Source organism: Schistocerca nitens, chromosome 2 (genome assembly GCF_023898315.1).
Source record: "Schistocerca nitens isolate TAMUIC-IGC-003100 chromosome 2, iqSchNite1.1, whole genome shotgun sequence".
Classification (NCBI taxonomy): Eukaryota; Metazoa; Arthropoda; class Insecta; order Orthoptera; family Acrididae; genus Schistocerca; species Schistocerca nitens.
Genome location: NC_064615.1, coordinates 1026170969 through 1026184234, shown reverse-complemented (window position 1 = coordinate 1026184234; position 13266 = coordinate 1026170969). Strand labels below are relative to the sequence as shown.

The window sequence follows — 13266 nt, the reverse complement described above, 5'->3', positions numbered from 1 at the left end:
ATTTCGCGCTTACATTAACCATTGATCTTGCAATGTTGATCACTTAACTATGTTATCTACAAAAATGTATTTCAGAAATCTCATTACTGAACATTAATTATTTTTTGGTGTTGCCATGTTTTCCGTCATTGTATCTCGAACATAGGGTGAAACCTAAGCAGTTTGTAGCTCTGTGGGGAGTGGTATCAGATGGATACAGCAATCCTGAAGAGAAATATGGAACTCACAAGGGAACCTCCCCATCGCACCCCCCTCAGATTTAGTTATAAATTGACACAGTGGATAGGCCTTGAAAAACTGAACACAGATCAATCGAGCAAACAGGAAGAAGTTGTGTGGAACTATGAAAAAATAAGCAAAATATACAAACTGAGTAGTAAAAGTGTAAGATATGCAACATCAAGGGCTATTTAAGTTGAAGAGTGCCGTGGTCCCGTGGTTAGAGTGATAAACTGCGGAACGAGAGGTCCTTGGTTCGAGTCGTCCTTTCGAATAAAAATTTTACTTACTTTATTTTCGCAAAGTTACGATATGACCGTTCATTCATTGACGTCTCTGTTCAATGTAATAAGTTTAGTGTCTGTGTTTTGCCACCGCACCGCAAAACCGTGCGATTAGTAGACGAAAGGACGTGCCTCTCCAATAGGAACCGAAAACATTTGATCGCAAATTCATAGGTCAACCGATTCCTCCACAGGAAAACACGTCTGAAATATTCTATACGACACTGGTGACGGCATGTGCGTCACATTACAGGAATATGTTGTCGACCCACCTAACTTGCACACTTGGCGAATGGGTAAAAAGATTCTTCTACCTTGCCCGATTTAGGTTTTCTTGTGGATGTGATAATCACTCCCAAAAAAGTGATGAAAACATAAGAGTTTGTCACATAAACGGCAACAAATGAATGCAACAGTTTCACAGTCGCACAGTTTTCCCTGTGCTCTGTCAAAACATACGTTTTTAACGTTTTCAAGTTTTTCCGTGTGTAGACCGTCAAATCCTGCATGTGTCCAAGCAAATCTGAACATGTCCTGGAATTTTGGAGAGCGAAGTTGATCATGTCTGAGTGCATGAACTTTGATAATTGTCTGAAAATGAAAAATTAAAACTTTTCACTCGAGGGAGGATTGAACCAGGGACCTTCCACTCTGAAGCTGCTCACGGTAACCACGGGACCACGGTGCTCCTCAGTGCATACGTACCTTGATGTGGGTTATGTTGCACACGGACTACTCAGTTTGTATATTTTGCTTATTTTTTTCATAGTTCCATACAACTTCTTCCTGTTTTCTCGATTGATCTGTGTTCAGTTTTTCATGGCCTATCGCTGTGCCAACTTATAACTGAATCTGAGGGGGGTGCGATGAGGAGGTTCCCTTGTCAGGATATGACCAAGGGTAGAGCCTTTGGTACTACGGTAGTGGCTTGATTGGCTCCTGGGGGTGAGTAATTTTTCTTCCAGTGACCTTGTGACGTAATCCTCGAACGATCAAGCATAGGCAAAAATTATCCCTCCATTTTTCTTTAATTAAAAATTGTAACGAACATCCTATACTGAAGTGACAGAATCATGGGATAGTGATATACACAAATACGGATGGCAGGTAGTATCGCGCCCACAAGGTATAAAAGGGCAGTGAATTGGCGGGACTGTCATTTGTGCTCATTTGGTTTGTGTGGAAAGGTGTCCAACGTTATTATGGCTGCACGATGGCAATTAACAGCCATTAACGAGGAATGGTAGTTGGAGCTAGACGCGTGGGACACTCCACTTCCGAAATCGTAAGGGAAGTCAGTGTTCCGAGGTCTACAATGTCAAGAGTGTGACGGGAATAACCAGTTTGAGTCGTTACCACTCACCAGGAACAACGCAGTGACCGGCTGCCTTCACTTAACGATCGAGTGTAGCGGCGTTGTAATAGAGTTGGGAGTGCTAACAGACAAGCAACGCTGCGTGAAATAGCCCGCAGAAATCAATGTGGGACGTATGACGGATGTATTTGTTAGAACAGTGGCGCGAAATTAGGCGTTAATGGGCTATGGCAGCAAACGACCGACGCGAGTGTCTTACCTAACAGCACTACATCAAACGAAAAATTTCGCTCTCGGTTGGTGCTCCATGTAACCTGAAATATCTTGATGCCCGCAGGGGTAATGTAGCGGCAGAAGGCACAAGGACCGTTGTCTATTGTCGCCAATATTGAAATGGCGGCTTATTAATGCTACATTACGGACACACCTATGAGAATGGAGATCAATAATGTAAAAAGAAGAACTGTATAGTAGTACTTGCAATATCTTTAGAATCTAATTTATTTGTCAAAAACTGTATTTGCGCAATAGCAGTATACCCCTTCTTTATAAAGGTTATTCGTTTCAGTCAAGAATAAACCACTGCTCTTAAAGGAGTCGTGCAGGCCCGTGGCCCAACGAAGTGGTCTGCGCGCGGCTTCCGTGTAAGATAGAAACTGCAAATGCACTTCACTTAGCTTGGCGGAAGTTGCCGTATATCACGGATGCTGCCTTGCCAAATGACGCATCCAAGAGAGCACTGTTCAAGGCCATGAGGATGTCCTGCGCACGTGACCACTTGCACGCACACTGACAATTTGCAGTGTGTCCATGTGCGATGGATGCGCTTTCCTTACCACTACACCAGGCCTTTTCGCCCGCTTTCAGTTCAGTGCAGTTAACTTTACCGAGTGTAACGAGCCCTGTTTGTTCATTTGCTCAATTGACACACGAGAACCTACTTTGTAGCTGGACTAAAGTTTTTTTGTTAATCATAAATATGGCTGACAATTATAATTAGCTGTCACGTTCGTCAACGTAAATAGTTTCTATAGCGAGTACGATTTTAGCTGCAGACGGAAAGGGATCGGGTTCCCGGGTTCGATTCCCGGCGGGGTCAGGGATTTTCTCTGCCTCGTGATGGCTGGGTGTTGTGTGCTGTCCTTAGGTTAGTTAGGTTTAAGTAGTTCTAAGTTCTAGGGGACTGATGACCATAGATGTTAAGTCCCATAGTGCTCAGAGCCATTTGAACCATTTTTGAACGGAAAGCGAGCATTATTGCGCCAGCTATTTATTAAGAAAAATTTCCAGTTTCACAGTTAAATCAGTGACATTCAGTTCTCGATTAATTTTCGTTGTACATAATCACAATGCACATATACAGATGGCGGTAGTACTGCGTAGACAAGCTATAAAATGGCAGTGTATTGGTGGAGTTGTCATTTGTACTCAGTTGATTACGTGAAAAGCTTTCAGACGTGGTTGTGGCCGCACGACGACTTAGCAGACTTTACACGCGGAATGGTAGTTGTAGCTAGACCCAAGGGACATTCCATTTCGGAAATCGTTAGGGAATTCAGTAATCCGAGATCGACAGTGTCAAGGACGTGCCAAGAATATCAAATTTCAGGCATTACCTCTCACTACGAACAAAGCAGTGGTCCACGGCTTTCCTTAACGACCGAGAGCAGCGGCGTTTGCGTAGAGGTCTCAGTGCTAACAGATAGTCAAGACTGGGTGAAATAACCGCAGAAGTAAATATGAGACGTGCGACGAATGTATCCGTTAGGACAGTGCGGTGAAATTTGCTGTTAATGGGCTAATGTAGCAGACGATCGACGCGGGTGCGTTTGCTAACAGCACGACATCACCTGCGGCGCCTCTCGTGGGTTCGTGACCATATCGGTTGAACCCTAGACCACTGGAAAACCGTGGCCTGGTTAGATGAGTCCCGATTTCAGTTCGTAAGAGGTGATAGCAGTGTTCGAGTGCGCCACAGGCCCCACGAAACCATGGACCCAAGTTTTCTCCAAGGCACTGTGCAATGTGGTGGTGCCTCCATAACGGTGGGGGCCACGTTTACGTGGAGTGGACTGGGTCATCTGTCCGACCAGCCTGCAGTAATGCGTCGTTGCGTATCATCGGATGTAGTTTGCATGTCCTTGTGAACAGTGTCTTTCAGCTTGCCCCAAGGAAAAAAATCTAAGGCATCAAATCCGGGGAACCGGCGGGCAGGGGTATAGTCTTCTGCGTCTAATCCAGCGATTTGGAAATACAATAGAGCGTCGATTATCCGAAGTAATTGGGGGACATGCGTGTTCGGAAAACTTTTTAGTTCGGATAATCGAACTGTATTTGCCAAAAAGAAGTTGTTGTTGTTGTTGTGGTCTTCAGTCCTGAGACTGGTTTGATGCAGCTCTCCATGCTACTCTATCCTGTGCAAGCTTCTTCATCTCCCAGTACCTACTGCAACCTACATCCTTCTGAATCTGCTTAGTGTATTCATCTCTTGGTCTCCCTCTACGACTTTTACCCTCCACGCTGCCCTCCAATACTAAATTGTTGATCCCTTGATGCCTCAGAACATGCCCTACCAACCCATCCCTTCTTCTAGTCAAGTTGTGCCACAAACTCCTCTTCTCCCCAATCCTATTCAGTACCTCCTCATTAGTTATGTGATCTACCCATCTAATCTTCAGCTTCCTTCTGTAGCACCACATTTCGAAAGCTTCTATTCTCTTCTTGTCCAAACTAGTTATCGTCCATGTTTCACTTCCATACATGGCTACACTCCATACAAATACTTTCAGAAATGACTTCCTGACACTTAAATCTATACTCGATGTTAACAAATTTCTCTTCTTCAGAAACGCTTTCCTTGCCATTGCCAGTCTACATTTTATATCCTCTCTACTTCGACCATCATCAGTTATTTTGCTCCCCAAATAGCAAAACTCCTTTACTACTTTAAGTGTCTCATTTCCTAGTCTAATACCCTCAGTACTGTACAGTAAATTTATTCATAAAAACAGGCCCTCCAAGTGTTTCGTTGAACTGCATTGCCTTCTCACACAGAATGGGACCTGAGATGGGTTCTCCTTCCGATCTCTTTTGTGTAAACCACTTGTAAACAGCATCATCTAGATCTGTGTTAGTGGCGAGCTTCATACTTTTACGGCTTGTTGATCCATCAGTAGAATCAAGCATAGCTATAAAGTTTGCTATGCTCGTCTTTTGTTTTTTTATATCCGTAATTGTCGACTTCCCACCTTGTACTCATTGGATAAAGTGGTTGCAGATTCACCTTCTTCTAACCTTTTAATAATCTCGTACTTGTCCCTCATAGAAAGGACAACACGTTTACGTTTAAGCATTTTGTATCGTCTTCTTCACGCAGCAGCACACAAGTGGTCGTAACAGAGAACAGAAGGTGACTGTTTGCACCGTGAGAAGCTCTTCTTGGGGGGCGCGCAGTCCTTCAAACTGCGCGGAGCGGCACGCCTCAAATCTAAGCTGGCGCAGCTGTTACTGTGAACAGCTTTGATACTGCCGCTACTTCTACTGCCAGTGCCAAGCCGACGGAAGTGTGCTGATTGTTGAAATACAGCGACTGACGGCTTGGCCGGTCAGCAGCGCCTTGTGAAGACCCCATTAGAAGCAATGTTCCGCCAGCGGTGGCCCAGTGCGGCGACTACTGTGGGAAACTTCGTTTGGGAGTGAGGGGGATGATGGATGGTGAGTAAGAGGTGCTTGCGAGTACACAGTTCGGTTAAGCGGTCGTTCGGTTGACCGACGTTCAGATAATCGACGCTCTACTGTAATTCGTTAGGACATGGTCTAGTACTTCGTGCACTATGGGCTGGACATCCATCATGTTAGTACCACAGCTTCCCTGTAGTCTGCAGAGGAACGTGTTCTAGCATCCGTTGAAAACGATCTGTTAGGAGGTTGCGATACTTGTGCGAGTTGAGCATTCCGTCTATGAGAAACGAGGCTGCGAGCTGACGGTTCACTATCAGATACCCCACGTTTACACCCTATGGACGCTGACGTTCCACCTGAGGAAATCAAAGCGGTCTATAAATAAACCAACAGCGCATGGTTCGGCGGTTTACCTGGCCATGGTTAATCAATGTGTCTTCATCACTGAACAAGATACATGATACGTCTGGAGTATCTTTTCTTAATGTCCATGTACAGAAGTTAACACGATTCTCACAATCGTTTCCATGCAGCTCTCGAAGGAAAGAGATGTGGCAGGGATGGAACCTATGTCGATACAGAATGCGCATGACATTTACCTAATTCACGCCACTTCCTCGAGAGATTGCGCGGAAGCTAACATACGGGATAACTGCAAGAGCAACAAGAACATTAATTTTTACCTCTTCTGTCGTCACTTGTTTCTTTCTGTTACGTTGTCTAGGTGTTACCTTCACGTAACTGGTTGAAGAGGTTGATACATGACTGGCAAGATGGTTGACACCTGTTGGGCATACCTTGCGCATACACCGTGCAAGAACGAACTGCCTTCTTCCTAGGCTGTCCGTACACCATGAGCATGTCGACTTTTTCTGCATTGGCAAATCTCGTCGCCAACTCGCGACCTACTGCTTGGACTATCACACAGTAATTGACTAGCAAGTCGCAATACACTCAAGGAACACACAAGCACACTGTAAGCAAGCATAATAACATCGTATCTAGCAGTTATGTAGGTTGAGTGGCACAAACAAGTGTCGGGGTGGAAACTTTTCAAAATACAATATCTCATATACGATTCTCACTAGGCTCCTGCAACAAACAAAACTGGCAGTCTAATTTTCCCACTTTTAATTTGTTAATGTCAATCGGAATTATTCCATTTCAGAAAATGTGTGTTCGGACAAAAAATGCAATTTCTGTTATTACCATCTGTTGATTGGCTAACAATACAGGCACCTGACCACCAATCCATTCTGAGAAAACCACATGTCAATAGCATTTTCCATTTCCGCTATACTTGCGGTGCAAGTTTTGGGTGATTCACCCTGTATAGAACACCGAAACACGTGCTCCTTAAGTCATTTTCCACCATAATTACCCCTGTTTGGGCTTCGATTTAACAACGCTCACTTCTCTCGACTTTAAGGTGGCTGCCGCAAGGCAAGTGACAGCTGTACTTTACACTACGGTGGGTACGTCAGGAGGCTGGCTTTGTCGAGTAAAGCTTCAAACCAACAACTGTGCGATGAATAAGTTAAAAAAATAGGAAAATAAGGTGACAAAAATCATACTAACAGTAGTCATTCTGCGTACGAAAAATTCACATTATTTTACAGAAAAAGCAGACCTCTGTTAATTCTCATTGATTGATGTATTGAAGAATCACATCATTTGGAGATTCATAAAAGCGTGCGTTCCGCGTACCTTGTTTGTGTTTAGTGCGGTCTCGATTGCCGCCTGGTTTCAGCGCACGGCGGTGCAGTCTCTGGAGGGCAGCGGAGAGCTGAGAACAGGGCTGCTTGCGTCCTCAGCTGTTGCGATAAGACTGCGGGAAGCCTTTCCGGAAGTTTGTCACCAGACCAGGCGCACCATTTCCCTGAGTTCCCCCACATCCACAACATCGACCAATCGTCGTGTAGCACGACACATTTCTTTCACCTGGTTACGTGTGTGAGAAAACACCCTAATACTCATAACACTTCCACTATGAGTAATCTGCTCAGGGATCAGAATTATGCAGACAACAAAGTGAACCTAGAGGAATGTTGACTTGTTATTGTGATGCGGCCTCTGCGAGGGCAAGGTGAAACGTTCTCGTTCTGGAAGTTTCCGTTTTAGGAACAATAGTTCCCAGTTTTTCGAAGTGGTCGCCTTTCATGTCAAAGTACTTTGTCCAATGTATATGTTATATCTCATACATTAAGTGCGATTATGGAAGGTCGCAAAATTCCCATGGTTTTTACGGGTGTTCAGTCAGAAGGTTTCTTTTTTGTATCTCTCCACGCTTGTCTATTACGTACAACTTTCTTTATATCGCCATAGCAGCTATATAGGGCAGTCTCAATGCTAGAAAGTTATAGCGAAACACGGAAACACCTACAGAAAACCGACACCTTTTGGAGAAGGAGCCGTCGTAGACAAATGTAACGAACTGTGCACAAAGAGACAGAATTATACGATAGACGAACAAGCACTAATACTCACATCCTTTAAATAACTGGGAGTACGCGTAAGGAGCGATTTCAAGTGGAATAACCACAAAAAACTAATCATAAGAAAGGCGCATGCTAAGCTGAAATGGGTTGGAAAAATCTTCGATTATAGTTCAACCCGACGAAGCTAGAGTACGACTCCGTCGATGATTGGTACTTGAGTATTTCCCTGACACTTTTCAAAATGGCTCTGAGCACTATGGGACTTAACATCTGTGGTCATCAGTCCCCTAGAACTTAGAACTACTTAAACCTAACTAACCTAAGGACACTACACACATCCATGCCCGAGGCAGGATTCGAACCTGCGACCGCAGCAGTCGCGCGGTCCCGGACTGAGTCCCTGACGCTTTCCTTGATAGCGTTCCAAAGAAGAGCAACTATTTTCGTCCACTCAGTAGGCCCAAAAGCGTCACGGGGATGTTAATCCAATCCACGTGTAGACGCTAAAAAAGAGGCATTGTACATCTCGGTGTGGTTTCTTGTTAAAATTTCGAGTGTGTACTTTCCTAGAAGAGTTATACAATATATTGCTTCCTATATACAGCTCGCATAAAGACCTGAAAGTAAAATTTGAGAGATTCGAAGTGAAATGGAAACTTGACGACCATGTACCACTGGCGACTGGTAAAGGAAAAGAATGAACTGATTAGTGGTACGCAGAGAACTTTCAAACATCAACTGTACTGTAAGACGAGGAGTACACGTCCACAGCGTGATTCTTATTAATGTTTAAAACCACCGAAACGTCGTAGATGACGCCGAGACACGTAACCTAATACAAAGCCGTATGGGGTCCCAGATGCCTGGAAATGCCACAAAAATGATTGAGAAATGTTGAACATGTGACGACGTCAGATGACGTAGGTCGCCGCACGTGCAGTGGTTGTGCTCTGGCGTGAAGGGATGATTGGGTAATGTAATAATAGCATTCGAGCAAACGGTGCAAATTTAGAACCCCTTTTGTAAATGTGATCTGTTGCAAACGTGGAAGTTACAAAATTAGTGTCCTCGCTGTAACTAAGTAATCTGAGTTCTTTATTTGTGTTTCTTTCACTTTACCCCTTATTTTTTTGTAATTTGAAAAGTTTCATGATGATCTCCCTATTTGCAAAAGATTCCGGAATAGTCCCCAATCAGATCTCCGGGAGGGTACTGGCAAGGGGGAGATGGCCATGAGAAAAAGATTGAATAACCAACGAAAGGATAAAGTTCCTATGAGTCGGGGCATGGAAAGTCAGAAGCTTGAATGTGGTAGGGAAGCTAGAAAATCTGAAAAGGAAATGCAACAGCTCAATCTAGATATAGTAGGGGTCAGTGAAGTCAAATAGAAAGAAGACAGGATTATTGGTTAGATGAGTATAGGATAATATCAACAGCAGCGGAAAATGCTGTCACCAGAGTAGGTTTGGTTATGAGTAAGAAGGTAGGGCGGAGAGTGTGTTACTGTGAACAGTTCAGTGATAGGGTTGTTCTTATCAGAATCGACAGCAAACCGACATCGACAGTGATAGTTTAGTTATACATGCCGACATCGCAAGCTGAAGATGATGAGGTTGTTTTTGTTGTTGTGGTCTTCAGTCCAGAGACTGGTTTGATGCAGCTCTCCATGCTACTCTATCCTGTGCAAGCTTCTTCATCTCCCAGTACTTACTCCAACCTACATCCTTCTGAATCTGCTTAGTGTATTCATCTCTTGGTCTCCCTCCATGATTTTTTACCCTCCACGCTGCCCTCCAATGCTAAATTTGTGATCCTCTGATGCCTCAGAACATGTCCTACCAACCGGTCCCTTCTTCTTGTCAAGTTGTGCCACAAGCTCCTCTTCTCCCCAGTTCTGTTCAATACCTCCTCATTAGTTATGTGATCTACCCATCTAATCTTCAACATTCTTCTGTAGCACCACAATTCGAAAGCTTCTATTCTCTTCTTGTCCAAACTAGTTATCGTCCATGTTTCACTTCCATACATGGCTACACTCCATACAAATACTTTCAGAAACGACTTCCTGACACTTAAATCTATACTCGAAGTTAACAAATTTCTCTTCTTCAGAAACGCTTTCCTTGCCATTGCCACTCTACATTTTATATCCTCTCCACTTCGACCATCATCAGTTATTTTGCTCCCCAAATAGCAAAACTCCTTTACTACTTTAAATGTCTCATTTCCTAATCTAATTCCCTCAGCATCACCCGACTTAACTCGACTACATTCCATTATCCTCATTTTGCTTTTGTTGATGTTCATCCTATATCCTCCTTTCAAGACACTGTCCATTCCGTTCAACTGCTCTTCCAAGTCCTTTGCTGTCTCTGACAGAATTACAATTTCTTCTCCATGGATTTTAATACCTATTCCGAATTTTTATTTTGTTTCCTTTACTCCTTCTCAATATACAGATTGAATAACATCGGGGAGAGGCTACAACCCTGTCTCACTCTCTTCCCAACCACTTTTTTCCTTTCGTGCCCCTCGACTGTTATAACTGCCATCTGGTTTCTATACAAATTGTAAATAGCCTTTCGCTGCCTATATTTTACTCCTGCCACCTTTAGAATTTGAAAGAGAATATTCCAGTCAACATTGCCAAAAGCTTTCTCTAAGTCTACAAATGCTAGAAAGGTGGTTTCCCTTTCCTTAACTTTTCTTCTAAGATAAGTCAGTAGGTCAGTATTGCCTAATGTGTTCCAACATTTCTACGGAATCCAAACTGATCTTCCCCGAGGTATGCATCTACCAGTTTTTCCGTTCGCCTGTAAAGAATTCGCGTTAGTATTTTGCAGCTGTGATTTATTAAACTGATTGTTCACCAATTTTCACATCTGTAAACACTTCCTTTCTTTGGGATTGGAATTATTATATTCTTCTTGAAGTCTGAAGGCATTTCGCCTGTCTCATACATCTTGCTCACCAGATGGTAGAGATTTGTCAGGAACGGCTCTCCCAAGGCTGTCAGCAGTTCTAATGGAATGTTGTCTATTCCAGGGGCCTTGTTTCGACTCAGGTCTTTCAGTGCTCTGTCAAACTCTTCACGCAGTATCGTATCTTCCATTTCATCTTCATCTACATCTCTTCCATTTCCATAATACTGTCCTCAAGTACATCGCCCTTGTATAGACCCTCAATATACTCCTTCCACCTTTCTGCTTTCCATTCTTTGCTTAGAACTGGGTTTCCATCTGAGCTCTTGATGTTCATACGAGTGGCTCTCTTTCCTCCAAAGGTCTCTTTAATTTTCCTGTAGGCAGTATCTATCTTGCCCCTAGTGAGATAAGTCTCCACATCCTTACATTAGTCCTCTAGCCATGCCTGCTTAGCCATTTTGCACTTCCTGTCGATCTCATTTTTGAGACGTTTGTATTCCTTTTTGCCTGCTTCATTTACTGCAATTTTATATTTTCTCATTTCATCAATTAAATTCAATATTTCTTCTGTTACCCAAGGATTTCTACTACCCCTCGTCCTTTTACCTACTTGATCCTCTGCTGCCTTCACTACTTCATCCCTCAGAGCTACCCATTCTTCTTCTAATGTATTTCTTTCCCCCACTCCTGTCAATTGTTCCCGTATGCTCTCCCTGAAACTCTGTACAACCTCTGGTTTAGTCAGTTTATCCGGGTCCCAACTCCTTAAATTCCTTAAACTGCAGTTTCTTCAGTTTTAATCTACAGTTCATAACCAATAGATTGTTGTCAGAGTCCACATCTGCTCCTGGAAATGCCTTACAATTCAAAACCTGGTTCCTAAATATCTGTCTTACCATTATATAATCTGATACCTTCTAGTATCTCCAGGATTCTTCAATGAATACAACCTTCTTTTGTGATTCTTGAACCAAGTGTTAGCTATGATTAAGTTGTGCTCCGTGCAAAATTCTACCAGACGGCTTCCTCTTTCATTTCTTATCCCCAATCCCTATTCACCTATTATGTTTCCTTCTCTCCCTTTTCCTACTCTCCAATTCCAGTCACCCATGACTATTAAATTTTCGTCTCCCTTCACTACCTGAATAGTTTCTTTTATCTCATCATACATTACATCAGTTCCTTCATCATCTGCAGAGCTAGTTGGCGTATAAACTTGTACTACTGTAGCAGGCATGGGCTTCGTGTCTTATCTTGGCCAAAATAATGCGTTCACTATGCTGTTTGCAGTAGCTTACCACACTTATATTTTTTTATTCATTATTAAACCTACTCCTGCATTACCCCTATTTGATTTTGTATTTATAACCCTGTATTCGCCGGGCCAAAAGTCTTGTTCCTCCTGCCACCGAACTTCACTAATTCCCACTATATCTAACTTTAACCAATCCATTTCCCTTTTTAAATTTTCTAACCTACCTGCCCGGTTAAGGGATCTGACATTCCACGCTCCGATCCGTAGAATGCCAGTTTTCGTTCTCCTGATAACAACGTCCTCCTGAGTAGTCCCCGCCCGGAGATCCGAATGGGGGACTATTTTACCTCCGGAATATTTTACCCAAGAGGACGCCATCATGATTTAACCATAGAGTAAAGCTGCATATCCTCGGGAAAAATTACGGCTGTAGTTTCCCCTTGCTTCCAGCCATTCGCAGTATCAGCACAGTAAGGCCGTTTTGTTATTGTTACAAAGCCAGATCAGTCAATCATCCAGACTGTTGCCCCTGAAACTACATAAAAGGCTGCTGCCCCTCTTCAAGAACCACACGTTTGTCTGGCCTCTCAACAGATACCCTCCGTTGTGGTTGCACCTACGGTACGGCCATCTGTATCGCTGAGGCACGCAAGCCTCCCCTCCAACGGCAAGTCCATGGTTCATGGGGGGGGGGGGAGGGGGGATGAAGAGGTAGAGAAAGTATATGAGGAAGGTAATATAGTACGTAAAGGCAGATGAAAATCTAATAATCATGGAGGACTGGAATGCTGTTGTAAGGGAAGAATTCGAAGAAAAGGTTACGGGAGAATATGGGCTTTGGACAAGGAAAGAAAGGAGATAGACTAATTGACTTCTGTAATAAATTTCAGCTAGTAATAGTGAATACTATGTTCAACAATCGCAAGAGGAGAAGGTATACTTGGAAAGGTCGGATGATTCTGGAAGATTTCAGTTAGTTTATATCATGGTCATACAGAGATTCCGAAATCAGATACTGGATTGTACGGCGCACCCGGAGGCAGATATAGTCTCAGATCACAATTTAGTAGTGATGAAGGGTAGGCTTAATTTTATGAGGTTAGTCAAGAAGAATCAATAGGCAAAGAAGTGGGATACGGTATTACTAAGG

The 13266-nt window shown here is 43.4% G+C and overlaps 2 protein-coding genes across 2 annotated transcripts in view; both read right to left on the bottom strand.

Annotated features, from left to right (window-relative positions):
- The window catches only part of LOC126237374 (uncharacterized), a 274642-nt gene extending 267321 nt beyond the window's left edge, over positions 1–7321 (bottom strand). The window contains exon 1 of the mRNA XM_049947459.1: positions 7207–7321. The gene's annotated coding sequence lies outside the window, so the exon portion shown is untranslated. The remainder of the gene's footprint in view (positions 1–7206) is intronic.
- LOC126237373 (uncharacterized) overlaps positions 1–13266 on the bottom strand; it is a 786945-nt gene that overhangs the window by 266143 nt on the left and 507536 nt on the right. The window lies entirely within an intron of this gene.